Genomic DNA, 16,861 nt, shown 5'->3' with positions numbered 1-16,861 from the left:
GGACTCTACTTCTAATAGTATAGAAAACACTGATAGTCCTTGGCATGAGCTCTTTAGAGAGTTATGCAAAATAAATGCATTTGACACTCCTGATTCACCGCTTGCGAAAGGCAAGGAGTTTAGTGACTCTATGCTACCTTTGACCATATGTGGAGAACCAAGGAACATAATGAAGCTGGTTGGTTGCTCCTAAGTTCAGTGGATAAAGTGATTAAAGAAAATGATAAACTCAGGGATTCTGTCTCTTGGCTTTAGAAGCAGATACTGAACCTCAAATCTGCTAAGACTGCCCTGAGTGAGAGTCTTATCTCCTGTAGAGAAAGAGCTGAAATTGTGGAAAAACAGACACAAGTTCTTATCATATGAGTGGCTGATCTGCAATGAAAGATGTATGCATAGCCTTGCCAGGTGTCTACTGTTAAAGTGAGAGCATTGATTGGAAAAGAATGGGACCCTGCAACTTGGACTGGGGACATGTGGGAGGACCCTGATGGAACTGGGGACACTGAGTTTGTAAACTCTGATGAAACTTTTTTGCCAGAAGGAACAGCTTCCCCATCCCCAGTAGTGGCAACATCCCTTCCCTGACCCATGGTGCCATCAGCCTTTCCACCTTTGTCTGAGGACATAAACCCTGTGCTGCCTGAGGCAACAGTGATGGCCTCCCCTGAGGCACTTGCCAGGCAAGATAATGTTGATTCTCCTCAGGAGCCACTTCCAACACCCCTGTTTGCTTCTAGACCTATAACTAGACTAAAGTCCCAGTGGGCCCCTGGAGATGAGGTTGAGAGTGTGACCCATGAGGCAGTACACTACACTTGAAAATAACTGTTTGAGTTCTCTAATTTATATAAATAGCAATCTGGAGAATAGCCATGGGAACGGATATTAAGGGTATGGGACAATGGTAGAAGGAACATTGAGTTGGATCAGGCTGAATTTACTGATTTGTGCCTACTAAGTAGGGACTCTGCATTTAATGTTGCAGCTCAGGGAGTTAAAAAAGGTTCTTACAGTTTATTTGCTTGGTTAGCTGAAATACGGATTAAAAGATGGCCCACTGTGAGCAAGCTGGAAATGCCTGATCTCCCTTGGTTTAATGTAGAGGAAGGGATCCAAAGGCTTAAGGAGATTGGGATGGTGGAGTGGATTAGTCACTGTAGACCTACTCATCCCAGCTGGGAGGGTCCAGAAGATACACCCTTGACTAATGTCTTGTTAAATAGATTTGTGAGGGCAGCACCTGCATCTTTGAAGAGCCCTGTAATTGCTCTTCTCTGTATGTCAGATCTAATGGTGGGAACAGCAGTCACTCAACTACAAAATTTAAATACAATGTGAATAATTGGATCCTGAGGTGGCAGAGGCCAAGTGGCATCACTCAACCATCAAAGGCAAGGTGGATGTAGCTACCATAATGGACAGCAGAGGCAAAATGGCAATCAGAATAGTCTGACTCGTGTAGAGCTCTGGCTTTGGCTAATTAATCACAGTGTTCCTAGAAGTGAAATTGATAGGAGCCTACCGCATTCCTACTTAAATTATACAAACAGAAAACTTCTAGGTCGAATGGACAAAAGACTAATTTGAATTATAAACACAGAGAATCACAGCCTCTCAATCAATTTCCAGACTTGAGCCAGTTTACAGACCCAGAACCCCTTGAATGAAGAGGAAGCTGGATACCCTTGAGAAAGGACACCACTACGTTACTGACAATTTATGCAGTGAATCTTTCTCCCATCCTTCCCCAAGGAGACCTCCAGCCTTTTACCAGGGTAACCGTGCATTGAGGAAAGGGAAATTATCAGAAATTTGGGGGACTACTGGACACTGGCTCTGAGCTGATGTTGATTCCAGGGGACCCAAAATGTCATTGTGGTCCTCCAGTTAAAGTAGGGGTTTATGGGGGTCAGGTAATTAATGGAGTTTTAGCTCAGGTCTGACTTACAGTGGGTCCCCGGACTCATCCTGTGGTCATTTCCTCAGTGCCAGAATGCATAATTGGCATAGACATACTTAGCAGCTGGCAGAACCCCACATTGGCTCCCTGATTGGCAGGGTGATGGCTATTATGGTGGGAAAGGCCAAATGGAAGCCATTAGAGCTAACTCTACCTAGAAAAATAGTAAGTCGAAAACAATATCACATCCCTGGAGGGATTGCAGAGACTAGTGCCACCATCAAGGACTTGAAAGATGCAGGGGTGGTGATTCCCACCACATCCCCATTCAACTCTCCCATTTGGCTTGTACAAAGACAGATGAATCTTGGAGAACGACAATGGATTATCATGTGCTTAACCAAGTGGTGACTCCAATTGCAGCTGCTATACCAGATGTGGTTTCATTGCTTGAGCAAATTAACACATCTCCTGGTACCTACTATGCAGCCATTGACTTGACAAATGCCTTTTTTCTTCATTCCTGTCCATAACGCCCACCAGAAGCAATTTGCCTTCAGCTGGCAAGGCCAGCAATATACTTTTACTGTCCTACCTCAGGGGTATATCAACTTTCCAACTTTGTGTCATAATCTTATTCAGAGAGACCTTGATTGCTTTTTCACTTCCGTAAGATATCACACTGGTCTGTTGCATTGATGACATTATGCTGATTGGATCCAGTGAGCAAGAAGTAGCAAACACACAGGACTTATTGGTGAGACATTTGCATTCCAGAGGAGGGGAAATAAATCTGACTAAAATGCAGGGAGCTTCTACCTCAGTAAAATTTCTAGGGGTCCAGCGGTGTGGGCCTATTGAGATAGTCCCTCTAAAGTAAAGGATAAGTTGCCGCGTTTGGCTCCTCCTACAACCAAGAAAGAGGCACAATGCCTAGTGGGCCTATTTGGATTTTGGAGGCAACACATTCCTCATTTGGGTGTGTTACTCTGGCCCATTTATTGAGTGACCTGAAAGGCTGCCAGTTTTGAGTGGGGTCCAGAAAAGGAGAAGGCTCTGCAACAGGTTCAGGCTGCTGTGCAAGCTGTTCTGCCACTTGGGCCATATAACTCAGCAGATCCAATGTTGTTTGAGGTGTCAGTGGCAGATAGGGATGCTGTTTGGAGCCTTTGGCAGGCTCCTATAGGCGAATCACAGTGGAGGCCACTAGGATTTTGGAGCAAGGCCCTGCCATCCTCTGCAGATAACTACTCTCCCTTTGAGAGACAGCTCTTGACCTGTTACTGGGCTTTTGTGGAAACTGAATATTTGACTATGGGCCATCAAGTCACCATGTGACCTGAACTGCCTATCATGAACTGGGCGCTCTCTGACCCCATCTAGCCATAAAATGGGTCGTGCACAGCACCATGTTTCATCTAGTGAATCAAAGAGACGACCTGCAGCAGAGTCACCTGGGAACTTTGTTAAAAGTGAGATCCCTGCACCCTGGTTCAGATCCTTTGTAACAAGCATTGACTTGGATACACACTAAAGCTAGAGAAAGATTCTGCACTGGTATGTAAGCTGGGGAATGCTACTTACTAGGAGTGATGGCCATAGTAACGAGGTATGTTTTAGTAACACTGATAGGAAGCTTAGCTCACTGGGGGACCAAAATCACATATTTGCCTGACCTAAATCCATGGCACAGGCAAAGTAAAGAGGAAGAAGGAGGAGGAGTAGAACAAGGAGGATGAGGAGAGAGAAGAAGGAGGGAGGAGGGGAAGAAGGAGAAGGAGGAGGAGAAGGAGAAGGAAGAGAGGAATAAGTTGACATCACCTGTCCTTTCATTCCTACCATAAACAAATGAACGAAGGAATGAATGGGACATGCTGTAAGCTGACAACATGTGCCCCTGGCCTGGTCTCCCTGGATGAAGCTGTAGTGAGTGGAGATGAGCACAACATCAGCACTGCCAAGCGTCTACAGCTAGAGCAGGAACATGGCTGATGGAGATAATGCATCACCAGTGACCAAGACAAAGGGAAGTCTGAATGGACTGTCAGTTTGGGGAACACCTGTAAGATGCCTGAAATTTGAGATTTCTGTAACCAAAAGATCTATATTCTCAGGATCTGTATTCAGGTTGTTCTGCATACAGCATGACTTCTGGGAAGAATGTTAGGGGTGGGCTGCTCAGGAGGTTGTGGCCTGCCTTCTCTGCATCTCTCAGCTAGACAAAAGGCATAGGACATTGGATTTCACCCTCTTTACTTTTATGCTTTCTGGTGAAAGGGCAAAAAGTAGACTGCAGATGAACCCAAGAGATGACTCACTATGGAATGCTTTTCCTTTCTATCATCTCTGAAGAAAGGCCTTTTATCCCAGCATCTCTTACTGCAGACCATTACCCGAATACCTGCAGCTCCTCTTCTTCTAAAGGCATCCTTGCAGTGTGTTCACTGTCATTACTCTTGACAACAGACATGAGACTGAGAATGATATTTCTAAAAATAAAATGGTTCCACGATTGCACTGCTTGTCCCAGAATCACACTATCTCCTGAAACAGAGCCGGAACACCATTCATAGCAACTCCGTTACTGCCAGGAGATTTGTTTTCAATGCACCTGACAAGCCACATGCGATTCATTGTCAAAGCCTACTTGTCAGGGGAATAAATACCAAGTGTCAGAACTTCCTGAGAAATCTAGTGATGGAAAAGCCTTTAAGGATGAACAAATTAAATTCTGTTCTAACACCGGCAACAGAAGGAAAGCAAAGTGAAGAGGTGCAGAGGAGTAAGTCCAGGTCCAATTTTGGATAAGGCTGAAGATGAGTTACGCTGTTAATGCAAAACAGGTACACAAAGCTTTTTCAGACAGCAGATGCCCAGGAAAAGGAGGCTGGTCTGGGAATGTCTTGCAGCCAGGAGGGGCCCTTTGCTTCTGACAATTAGATAATTTTTCATGAAAACATTAATCCCTAGAAGTTCACTGTAGAATCATCTTTGCACCTATTTTTGCCACCTGTGTCCTGGGGTCATTTCTCCAGGCTTCTTATCCCAGGGCTAACATGTGTGCATTCTAATTTCCTCATCTTGTTTTCACCTCTGCATTTCTCTCTAGTGCTGTCAAACCAAACAGTTATGCTCTAGATGACCACTCAGTACTTCAGGCTGGAGGCTTCTCCAAGCCAACATGTTAGAGGAGCTCTAGAAATCTAACAGTGTAATGTTTCCATTAAATATTGAATCTTGCCCTGTAGGGATGGAGCCTAGAAATTCATAAATTATGTAATCTAAGGGCTTTGCTGATGACTGATAAAATCAAATTAGCTGCTTTGGGATAAGGATGAATTTGAAACAGAATTTCCTCCTTTGAAGAGACAGTGACAAATCTCTTTGATGGGTCTGCATGTCAAGGTTTTTTTTTTTTTTTCTGGTAGAAAATTTAACAGAATCTTTTCTTAGGCAAAGTAAATGAGACTGGCTTAGGTTATGAACTAGATTTTTTCCCAAAAAATGTTTATTTTTGTTATATTATTAAAGCCATACCCACCCATACAAATTTTGTTTTTAAAAGCAGGAAAAAAATTCACCCATAATTCTAACAGTCCAATAAAACCTGACATTTAGAGCATCTCCTTTCAGGCATGTTGTTGTATAATCATGCATATTTCTATAGAATTGAAGTCATATAATATGTAGATACACATATACGCACATATATATGAATATTTATTTTATATATTAATTAAAACCTGATTCTTAATGGCTGTAAAATATTTCATATTCTGTTTCAATTTTTGATTACCGCTTTATGATACTTACTCCACCAAAGGTAAAAAGAGTTTTAAGTAGCTTAACATACATTACCAGATTATGTTCCATAAATTCTGATTCAATTAGTAATCCAGCCAGTAATATATGGACTTTTAATTTCCTTTTTGGGGTTGGGCACTGTATTAGTCTGTTTTCACGCTTCTGACAAAGACATACCAGAGACTGAGTAATTTATAAAGAAAAAGAGGTTTAATGGACTCACAGTTCCATGTGGCTGGGGAGGTCTCACAATCACGGTGGAAGGCAAAAGGCACATCTTACCTGGCAGCAAGCAAGAGAGAAAATTAGGATGAAGCAAAAGGGTCTCCCCTTGTAAAACCATCAGATCTCATGAGACTTGCTACCACAAGAACAGTATGGGGGAAACCACCCCCATGATTCAATTATCTCCCACTGGGTCCCTCCTGCAACATGTGGGAATTATGGGAGCTACAATCGAAGATGAGATTGGGTGGGTACAGAGCCGAATCGTACGAGGCATTAAAAACTTGTAACAGAATTCACTTAATACATGTCAATACTTTCCAAAATATTTACTAATTTGTTAGGTGAAAACAGTGTCTCATTGCTCTTTGAGCCGACTCATGACATTTATTGCTTTTTAGGCTTTGAAATTACTTTTTTATTTTTTAAATTGAAGTAATGCATGAACAGTTTTGCTCTGTTCTGCTTCACCCTGGTTGTATAATTTCCTAACTCACTACGTGAGTAATTATGACTGGTGTAACCAAGAGTGTGTGTTTTGAAGTAAAAATATGTTACTTGTTGTAACCAGAATAATTCCCTAGTCACACACGATCCAGTACTAGCGTGGTTTCTCATTAAACAAACAGGACAGCAGGCAAGATTAATAGTTTTAAAACATATATCTACCTTTAGTCTTCTCTCTTAGAGAACATTGTTTTAAAGATCCAGTTTGTTATCCATGCTATTACTTTTTAAAATTCCTTTGCTTTATTTATGTATTTTTCAATCATCACTGCTTAAAACCTTCTTACTCACTTTCCCCTCTCTTCATCACACACTGCATCCAACATCTCACACCACTTAGTCCTTGCCTTGTGTGTCACAGCCCCTTTCCTCTCAGCCCTCCTGTCTTACATTCCTCTATCCCTACTTTAAATTTGGAATCACTAAAGTCTAGAATCAGGTTGCCAAAGAATGCACTCTGGCTGGTAAAATGATCAGACACCCACATGCACACTGATACATCTTTTCATCACACTGGCTTTTTGAACCCTACTAGCTGTCAATATATAAACGAGGCTTTGCAGCTCACCATCATCATTTGCACAATACAGTCCTGACTCAAATTGAGTTAGCACTGGTCAATGCCCACAAGAGTAAACAGTTAAAAAGTAATTATTTGGTGCCCACCATGTTCAAGGTATTGTGCTACATGCTCAAGAAGCAGGAACAAGTTGCAAAGATGAAGATTATCTGGTTCCTGCTTTCTAAGTACCTTCAGTTGGAAAGATGAAAAACATAAACATGGGGAGAAAAACCCTACCTGTCAAAATAAAAGGTAATAACGATGAAATTAAAGAGACATATGTTTGAAAAATAATAGCCACTAGACTAGTGCAACCAAGACTGCAACACATATTCTCCCATCCTTTTTTTTCAAACAAGATACATCCATCCCAAATTGAAAGATATGGCAGTAAGGTCCCCAGCTTCCAACTTTTCAATGTAGTCTGGGTCTAGAGAAGGTGGCCTTAAATTTTGGATTCACCAAATGTGGTTTTGCTATCATGAATAGAGTTGCTACATGGTCTACAATGGAAGAAGCGCCCATTTCATCTGTTGTTTATTGAGTGTTGGAGGCACTGTGCCATCCACTGTGGATAGCTGTGCACACAACAGAGATGGCCCTTGCTTTCCAGCAGTTTCCAGGTGGTGTATTTTGTGAACTGGCCTCAATATTAGCTCTGGTTGACCTTGTTTTCCCTTTGCCTAATCTTTCTTCCTCACTTCTAAGTCTTTAGCTTTTTCTGTGTTGTATGTTTCTTTGTAAGATGCCATAAATTCCTAACACAAAACTGAATATAAACAAATAATGAATGTTTCCAGTTAGTCATGTGCCAGCATTTTTTGCCTTGTACTTGATCAGCTACTTGAGGACAAGGACTCTGTCTCCTTCATTAGAACATAGTATTTATCTTTATGTTTGTCTTCATACTCAGCACTGGATGTGGTATAGTACTCAACAAATATTTGTAGATATAATTTGTCCCACTATAACAGTCTCTTTCTTTTTTTTTTCTTTTTGAGACGGAATCTCACTCTGTCTCCAGGCTGGGGTGCAGTGGCATGATCTTGGCTCACTGCAACCTCTGCCTCCTGGGTTCAGGCGATTCTTTCCTCAGCCTCTCAAGAAACTGAGGCTACAGATGCGTGCCACCATGCCTAGCTAATTTTTGTATTTTTAGTAGAGACAGGGTTTCACCATATTGCCCAGGATGGTCTCGATCTCTTGACCTCGTGATGCACCCACCTCAGCCTACCAAAGTGCTGGGATTACAGGCATGAGCCACTACACCCAACTGATGGGTACTGCCCTTGATTAAAAAAAAAGTTCTGTAATCACTTAGGCAAGGGGTGATGAACTAGCCTAAGTAAAATATTTGCACCGGAAGTATTGGGTTTTTACAAAAATCTGCTGGATTATGAGTAGATAAAAGCCACCCAAAACTGATAACTTGACTTTCCAGGAAAAAAATACTTGCTCAATAGTTCATTATTATCACTGAGAACCAAGATAAAAATTGTCTCACTGAGAGACACTTTTGTTACAGACTCTCACTGAAGCTCAGAATCAGGATGAAAAATAGGACTGTTGTAGAGGTAAACCGAGTAATTCTATCTTGCCCAGTTTCCATTTGACACCCAAAGAGAAAAAAATTAGGAATAAAAAGGTTTGCTTTTTCTTTGGAAATGATCCTTCCCTGGTCTGACTTAGCAGGGAACACTGCTATCTAATGAAGCAATGCGGAGTGGTCAGCAATGAAAGACAATGTCTATTAGACTTCTCCTTTGGGTCTGGCCCGTGATGGGCACTTTGTGATGTAATTACTGACAATAATAGGATGGTAGTTTACCCAGGATGTGATCACCACGGCATCCATCTAGTGAGTATGAGTGGGCATTTCTCCTGTCAGTGAGGGAGACAGAAGAATGATGGGGAGGCACAAATGAACAAATATACCAAAGAAGAATTCTGGCTCTAGAAACTGGGAAGGAGCTTGTGGAGAAGGCCTTGGAGGTTGAGTGAGTCAAATAGCCAGGCAGAGAGAGAAGGATGGGCGTTAGTGCAGGAGCGGGAAGCCATGAGTACCGAGGCCTGGTGATGGAAAATGTGCTCAGCTTTTGGTTAGGCAGGTTGTATGGATGGACCATTGAGGTGACGTCGAAAGACCAAAGTATCAATATATTTTGAGACATATGTGTGACTGAATTGCATGCTCTGGTTCCTCACAGATGTTTAGAGCCCCATACAGCCAGAACCAGGCCACGGTGCTTATCTCATGCATTTCTTGATAATGAGAAGCCCTGGGGGGAATCACATTTAAGTATGCTCCCTCCCCTGTCTTCCCACCCCCCATCTAAGCTAGGACAGTTTCTACACACCTCCTGGGAACGGGAGAACTAACACTGTTATCTCATTCATGTGGACAAGTGGTTCTTAAGATACAGTCGCTGAAATCCTAAGGTTCCTTTGAAAATGCCTCATGTTCCTTTGAAAAACAGTGTAAAATAAAATGGGGAGGGAGTGGGAGCAAACACCTATTCCCCATGTCAAAGACAGCAGGTCAGCATTGGTCTGTTTTATGTATTAGTCCTTTGCATAATGTTTTCTCTGAAAAAAAAAAAAAAGGATTCTATGCCACCAAAACAAACAAACAACAATAAAACATTTTTATATCTGAATATTTTGAAAACCACAGCAAACTTGTGGGGTTGAGGGGAGGGAAGAGGGAAGAAAAGAGACAGGAGAGGTGAGTGCAAAAAGGAGGGATGTGAAAGGCCAGGTATTGATGTCAATTGCCAGAATGATTACTTTTGTAAAACAATAGGAATTGATTTAAATTTGCATACGCAGAGGAGGGAAGTTCCAAATCTATAGCTAAATGTAACTTGGAATTTTAAGACTTTCACCTTCTGAAAGAAATGGAAGAATCTACTGCATGGAAATATGGGAGAGAGAAGACGCATTTCTCTTGGCTTGGGCAAGCTGTAAATAGGCAAACTTCAATAATAATAGTATCTATAATTTATTAAGATAATTATTATTTTAATCCATATTTCTTTCAAATAAGGAAACAAGTCTCAGAAAGTTAAGTAACATTCTACAAATCTCACAGTTGGCAATAATAATAATAGGGGTAATTAATAAACTTAGAGATGGCTGATGGAGATCATGTAACATGTTTCCAACTGCTCCAAGTCCAATTTCAAGAGCAAACACTGGCTATGGGACCCAAGATCATTTGGTTATATTGGAAAATTCCACAGGAAGAACTTCATCATCCACCACAGCTACTGAAATCTTTGGATCTTTTGTTTTATGACTGTTATCTCCTGTCTCCTATCCCCCACGTGGACTACAATATGGTTTTTAAAGCCTTGAGATGAATGAGATATGTCAAGCTTTTATATGAAAAAAAAGTGTGGTTAATGGGGTTGTAATTACATCTTAATTATTATCAAAAATTTATCTTTATACCAATCACCCTCAAAGCTTCAAATAAATATATTAAAACTTTTATCTTAAAAAAGGTTATTTGTAATCAAATATTCTATTCCATATAGTTCAGAGCAAATATCTATTTAGTTCTTTTTTACCCCTAATCTCTTAGTCTCAGCTAACTCATTTTTTAAATGGACATAATCAGGCCTGCTTCAAAGAGTGGTACAGCAATATTAATGTACATGTCTTTCTCCTCTACCTGATTATAAAGTTCCTGAATGAAGCAGTTGTCTCATTGAGTTAATAAATTATTTCACTAGATTGAAGTTGTTGTTTTACAGGTACTGCCTGTAAGGTTGGCTCCCCAGGGTTTAAGGTCACAGCAGTTTCACAGCTGAGCACTGATGGGGCACACAGCTCTGATCATGGTAAGGAGCTGTGGCCAACAGGAAGAAAGATGAGACGATAGCACAACAGGGAAGGAGGAAGGGAAGCAGGAAGGAGGCATAAATACACAAGAACCTACATGGACAAACAGAGCAAAAGAGCAAATGATGACTGTCAATGGCAAGATCCTCTCTCATCTCAATTGTTCTTGTGCTGTTATCACCATGGAGGTTTCTCTGCCTTCAGCATCCTCCAGGCTCCTCTCAGGCTCTGCAGGCACCTCTTTTCCATCTCCTCCTGCTGCCCTAGGCTGAGCTGAATTCAGCTTCTGTGCATTCTGCACTTTACATGCTTCCTTCTCCTTCTGATCTGTATCTGTGAATTCCTGCCACATGGAGGAAGCCCCATCAGTGCCTGTTCAAAGGTTCTGCACCTCACTCGGATTCAGGGAGGAAACTGAGGAGAATATACCTCCTGGGAGTGATCTTGCATCATCTAAGTTCTATGCAACTGACACACAGTAAACTGTTTGAAATAAGTCTTGGTAACATCTTTTATCATTGTTCAGAATAGCTACAAGTGAATGTTAAAAGCCTTCTTTTGCTAGCTGCACTGTGAAGTGGTTTAGTCTGAACAGAATTGAAGCACACATCTCAGGGATGTTTGTGGAGAGTACTGAGTCATTTTAATGAAAGTCACCTTCTAGCTCCAAAGGCCCTTGTCCAGCTGGTCTGCTAGCCCAGGAATTCTCTGCAAGTTGGCAAGAACAAAACCTCGTTGGCCTTGAGCTGTAGTCCAGTTGAATCCTTGTGTGTTAATTGCATGTCAAACGGCAGCAAGGAAGGCAGGGAGAGGGGCTGAGCACTGTTTATTGGTTATTCGAAGCTGAAACACTTTTCATACAAGTCCTATAGATTTCTCTCGGTCTGCCTTACTGACAGGGTAGGTAGGACCCAATCAAGTCACTGCCTTCATTACTGCATCATTCTCAAGCACTTTACTTGTGACAATGTCCAAGTCTTGGCAATATTTAAACAAACAGCAGTATTAGGGCGGGGCCATAAAGAACTTGGCTCAAGCCTCCTTTGTATATGGGGGAGGAGCTCATGATGGGGGAGGGGGGTTGCTAATCTGCAACTACAGTGATACGGATATATTTAGAAGGCCCAGGGGTTATCCAACCACATAGAATTGAGTCTAAAGGGACTTTGAGCTGTTAATTGTCAAATTCCCTTTCAGAGGAAAACCTTTAGGAATAATTTCCCTTGGGTTGCTCTTTAAAGTAGAAGGTCTGTTTAGAACAGGATTTCTCAACCTTTGCATTACTGATGTTTAGGGCCAGATAATGCTTTGTTGTGGGAGGAGCGGGGCATTGACCTGTGCATTATAGGATATTTAGCAGCTTCCCTGACCTTCACCCTTTAGGTGCCAGTAGCATCCCCACTCTTCAGTAGTGACAACCAAAAATGTTTCCAGACATCCCCAAATATTCCATGGGGAGCAAAATTGCCACCAGTTGAGAACCACTAGTCGAGAAAATAGCAATGCTTATGTCCAGCTATGAAATGAAACACAGAGCTTAAACTTCACACCAAATAGTTTGAGCTACCTGGATTCCCAGTCTAGTTGTGCTTTTATAAGACTTCAAACCGGTTACATTTATACCTAAGTCTAAAGCCAGATCACCAAATCATTCTAAGCTATCCAAGGTCATTGGATACAACAGACTCAGTGTCTCCCTAGGGGCAATGTTGGCATATATGAGAATAGCTTTTGCAGGCTCATCTACTAAATCAATAAATATTTATCAAACAATATGTCAAGTTGTGGGGTTTTGAAAAGATCTCCCTGAAACTTCTAGGAAGATAAAGCCCCTTTCCCATCTAAAAGGAAAGAAAAACCACAACAATATTTTTTTTAACTGCCAAGAAATTAGCTCTTCTGCACTGTTTCTGGACAATTTTGTCAACTTTTATCCTTGGACTCAAAACCTCCCCCTGCCTGTTCAGGGGTTCACTCTCTCATCAACTTGATGCTTTGCAGTTATCATAATTGATAGCCTTTCCCCAGATAGCTGGGTCCAGAAAGCCAAAAACAGAGGGAAAACCATTGAATGAATGCCTACCATCTGCCAGATACTCTTCCAAGCATTTCACACACACTAAGAACACCTCTGATCAAAAGTAAGTATTAGACAAGCTCATAGACAAAGAAACTGTAAATGCAATCCTGAGAAATAGGAGAAAAAAAATACACGCAAACTGAGATCACCACCTGAGTTGGCAGAGGAAGGATATTAAATAAGGAGGTCAACAAATAAATTATTTTCCATATATGCCTACAATTTAGGGTTATAGTAGGACTTTGGGAACTCAGGGAGGGTAGGAGGTGGAGAGGGATAAAAGATCACCGCTAAAGAACTTACTCATGTAACCAAATATCACCTGTTCTCCAAAAACCTATGGAAATAAAAAATTTTAAAAATATATTTTAATAATCTGGGAAGTGACCTTTTGCCCTTAAAAGTTACCCTTTCCTCCATCCTTGTCACCCTAGCACTTTAGGTGTAAGTCTTTTATGGCTTTTACACATGTGCCTTACCTCATCATGAGCTTTCTCTGGCTTTTCCTCCCCATCATTCAAGAGCAGGGCTCCTGGTTTATCCATCCCTGCAGATCCCCAGTGGGTGTTCAGTCCTCTGCACACCACTGACTCTTGGTATGAGAGCTGCACTCCATTTGACCAGTAAGTGAAGTCCCTTCTTTTTGTCCTATTCATTATTGTGAATTTCCCACTGCTGATGGCGGACTCTCAGCCCAGCTACTATCCTAAGTGGGACTACTTCCTCAGCCACTCTCTTCAAATTGGCCCTGGAGAAGAATAAACTAGAATATATAGGCTTGATTCCTAGTTCCAGGACTGTATTACACCCAACAAGTGTTTCATCGTAACATGCTTCTCAAGCAGAGTCCATGTTTGTGTGACTGGGAGTCAGAGGGTCCTCAAGAGGTCCTCAGAGAAGGATGATAAATAAAGTGACAGACAGAAGACAGAATGCTCACACCTGGCCCAGGCCCTGGTCCGGTTAATATCCTGCCTTGTCTTTCACACTATGCTTTCTACTCCCAATAGAGACATGAAACAGCAGATGAGGGAAAATGCCTTGTGTCAAATAAAACAGCATGGATAAAAGGCCTTATGTGTGTAGATCCACTCTTCTCTGGGCCTTGGCTACAAATCCAGATTCTAGCACCTGCATCTTCCCAAGGCAAAAGGAAGTTGTGAAGGTCAAGAATAAACTTGAGAGTTTTCACCTTAAGAGGCACTTGCTACTTACGGTATTATTGTCTTACCCATATAGTCAACAGTTATTTTTCAATAGGTGCTATTTGTAGGACATAGTGTTAGGCAGGCATGGGGGGACACACAGGGTTAACAAGACCTTGCCCTTGCCCTTGAGGGGCATATGGCGACACTACTTAAAGGGGGCTTCATGGACCATGCCTGGTTGCGTGTTGTTTGAGATCCATCCTCAATGAATAAGAAGAGAAATTGAGAGTAAGCATTTAGGAATGTGAATAGTAGGTAATGTTATATCTGTTGAATCTAATAACAAAAATTCAGGTTTGCATTGTATGTCTTATTTTCACTTTACTTTCTGCAAATTCAATGTTTACTGTACTTCGTAAAGACAAGGGTCTACAACAGATTGGAAATTTTAAAAACCAACTTGTCCTTAACCATAGACAATTGGAACAGCACTCATCCAACATACACATGACTAAAATAAAAGGAAGGTAAGGATAAATGTCTTAAAAAGCTAAACTGGTTCAATGTTATAGAGGCGGAGGAAGATTCTAAGAAAGATGGGTGCAACGGTACAGGATGCTTAGGAAGTTGCAAAGCTCCCCCTTCCCTAGCTGAGTAAAATTAAACCAAAAGAAGTAAAAACAACAAAGAAATTATTCACACGAATAGCAGAAATGGTCTTAATGATATAGAATACATATCCAGATGTATCATTTGGGTCTGAAACTATTGGGACCAAATGTAGCGAAGATTCTAAAAATCAGAACAGGGTTTCCTTCTGCAAGAAATGATAAGCAATAAGCTTATCATTGAAAACAAGGAAATTCTTAAAAATACCCACTGATGTCTCACACTAGACAGGGATTGGGACTGGAGCTATGGGAAGGTCCCAGAGTAAGTTCCTCAATGTGCCTTCTGGAGCCACCTTTCTGCATCCTGTAAACAATATTCTGAGGCTACAGAGGAGGAACTATAGGAGAAGATAAACTTCGTAATAGTTCAGCAGGTGGTCGAAGCCAAGTAAGTAATAATATCCTTGCAGCAAGTGTTTCAGCTGAAGCCTGGTAGCAAATGAGGAGGTTAAAAAGAGAAAAATGCCTGTAACCACACAAAATCAAACGCTTACTAGATACAGGGTTTCTCTAAAGCTCAAATTCCATTAAAGAGCCTGCTTACACTACAGATGGAAAAAGTTTAAATCTGGGGACACCTACCCTTTGAGATGGAATCCACTCTGTCTTCAGTTAGGTGGATTCTGATGCACGAGTGTCAGTAAAACCAGAGATGAATCAAAGAGTCCAAGTTACCAATGACAGGCACCACCTTTCCCTGGGAAGCTGAGAGACTATCAACATTCCTGGATCTCACGTTATAAGAGAAGAATTCACACATTTGAGGTGAACATCCTTTTTCTGGCAAATAGGAAGACCAGTTACCTGCCTTTTTAAAGATGAACAAGAAAAAAATAAAAGGTAAAGGAGGAAAGCAAAAGAAGAGAAATTGGCATGTTTCCGATACGAACATTTTGTCTCCTAGTCAACCCTCCAAGCCCCACTAAAGGAAAAGAATATAGCATAAACAGTGAGAGGGTGGGCTGGGCAGAAGAGGGAAAGAAAGAGAGGGAGATCATTTCTTTTAATTTTAATTTTTAAAATGACAACTAAATTCACAAATAAATTATAAATCACATGGATGAAATAAATGACCAAAGTGTGGTAAGAAAATACGGTATGATGAATAAGGATTTAGCAGGACTTAGAAAAAACTGAGGAGAAAAGAAATGCTTTTGTAGGACATAAAACTGCATCAAAGCAAGAAGCACAACTATTGCCACAAAAAAAGCACATTTGAAAAATGCAGGAAACGTAACTGTATTAGTCCGTTTTCATGCTGCTGATAAAGACATGTCCAAGACTGGATAATTTATAAAGAAAAAGGTTTAATGGGCTCACAGTTCCATGTGGCTGGGGAGGCCTCAAAATCATAGCAGAAGGCAAAGGAGGAGCAAAGTCACATCTTACATGGCAGCAGGCAAGAGAGCATGTACAGGGGGAACTACCTTCTATAAAACCATCAGATCTCTTGAGACTTATTCCCTATCACAAGAACAGCACGGGAAAGACCCACCTCCATGATTCAATTACCTCTCACCAGGTCCCTCCCATAACATGTAGGAATTATGGGAGCTACAGTTTGAGATTTGGGTGGGGACACGGCCAAACCATATCAATAGCATATGAGTAGAAATAAATTTACAAATTGTAAATAAGAATGGTAGATATGAAAGGAAATACTATATATATATACACACACACATGCATATTCTGTATGTTTACTATATATTGCAATAATTTAATATATTGACCTGAGTCTACACACTGAAAAGTCTCATAGGTCCTGGAAAAGTGAATACACATCAACCAATGCTGAGAAAAAAAATTTAGTAAAATTACTGTACTTTAATAATAAAGAATTCTATAAGTGCATATATATAGTAGACAGGTCACTTCAGAAAAGAGACCAGGTACATTTCTCATGGAATTAGATACCAGAAGATAATGATGGCTGCAGGCTACAGGCATGGGCTGTAGGGATGTGCACTCCTGGCTTGGCCACTCACTTGCTATGTGACCTTGCTCTAGTATCAGTTACCTGAACTTTCTGCTTTGCAGTATCATCATGTACAAGCAAGGATGACCCTTTCCTAAAAATAACCACTGCATACTTTTTAGAAAAAAGTGTTCTAG

Source organism: Pongo pygmaeus, chromosome 2 (genome assembly GCF_028885625.2).
Source record: "Pongo pygmaeus isolate AG05252 chromosome 2, NHGRI_mPonPyg2-v2.0_pri, whole genome shotgun sequence".
Taxonomy (NCBI): Eukaryota; Metazoa; Chordata; class Mammalia; order Primates; family Hominidae; genus Pongo; species Pongo pygmaeus.
Note: the sequence above shows the minus strand (reverse complement) of the source record.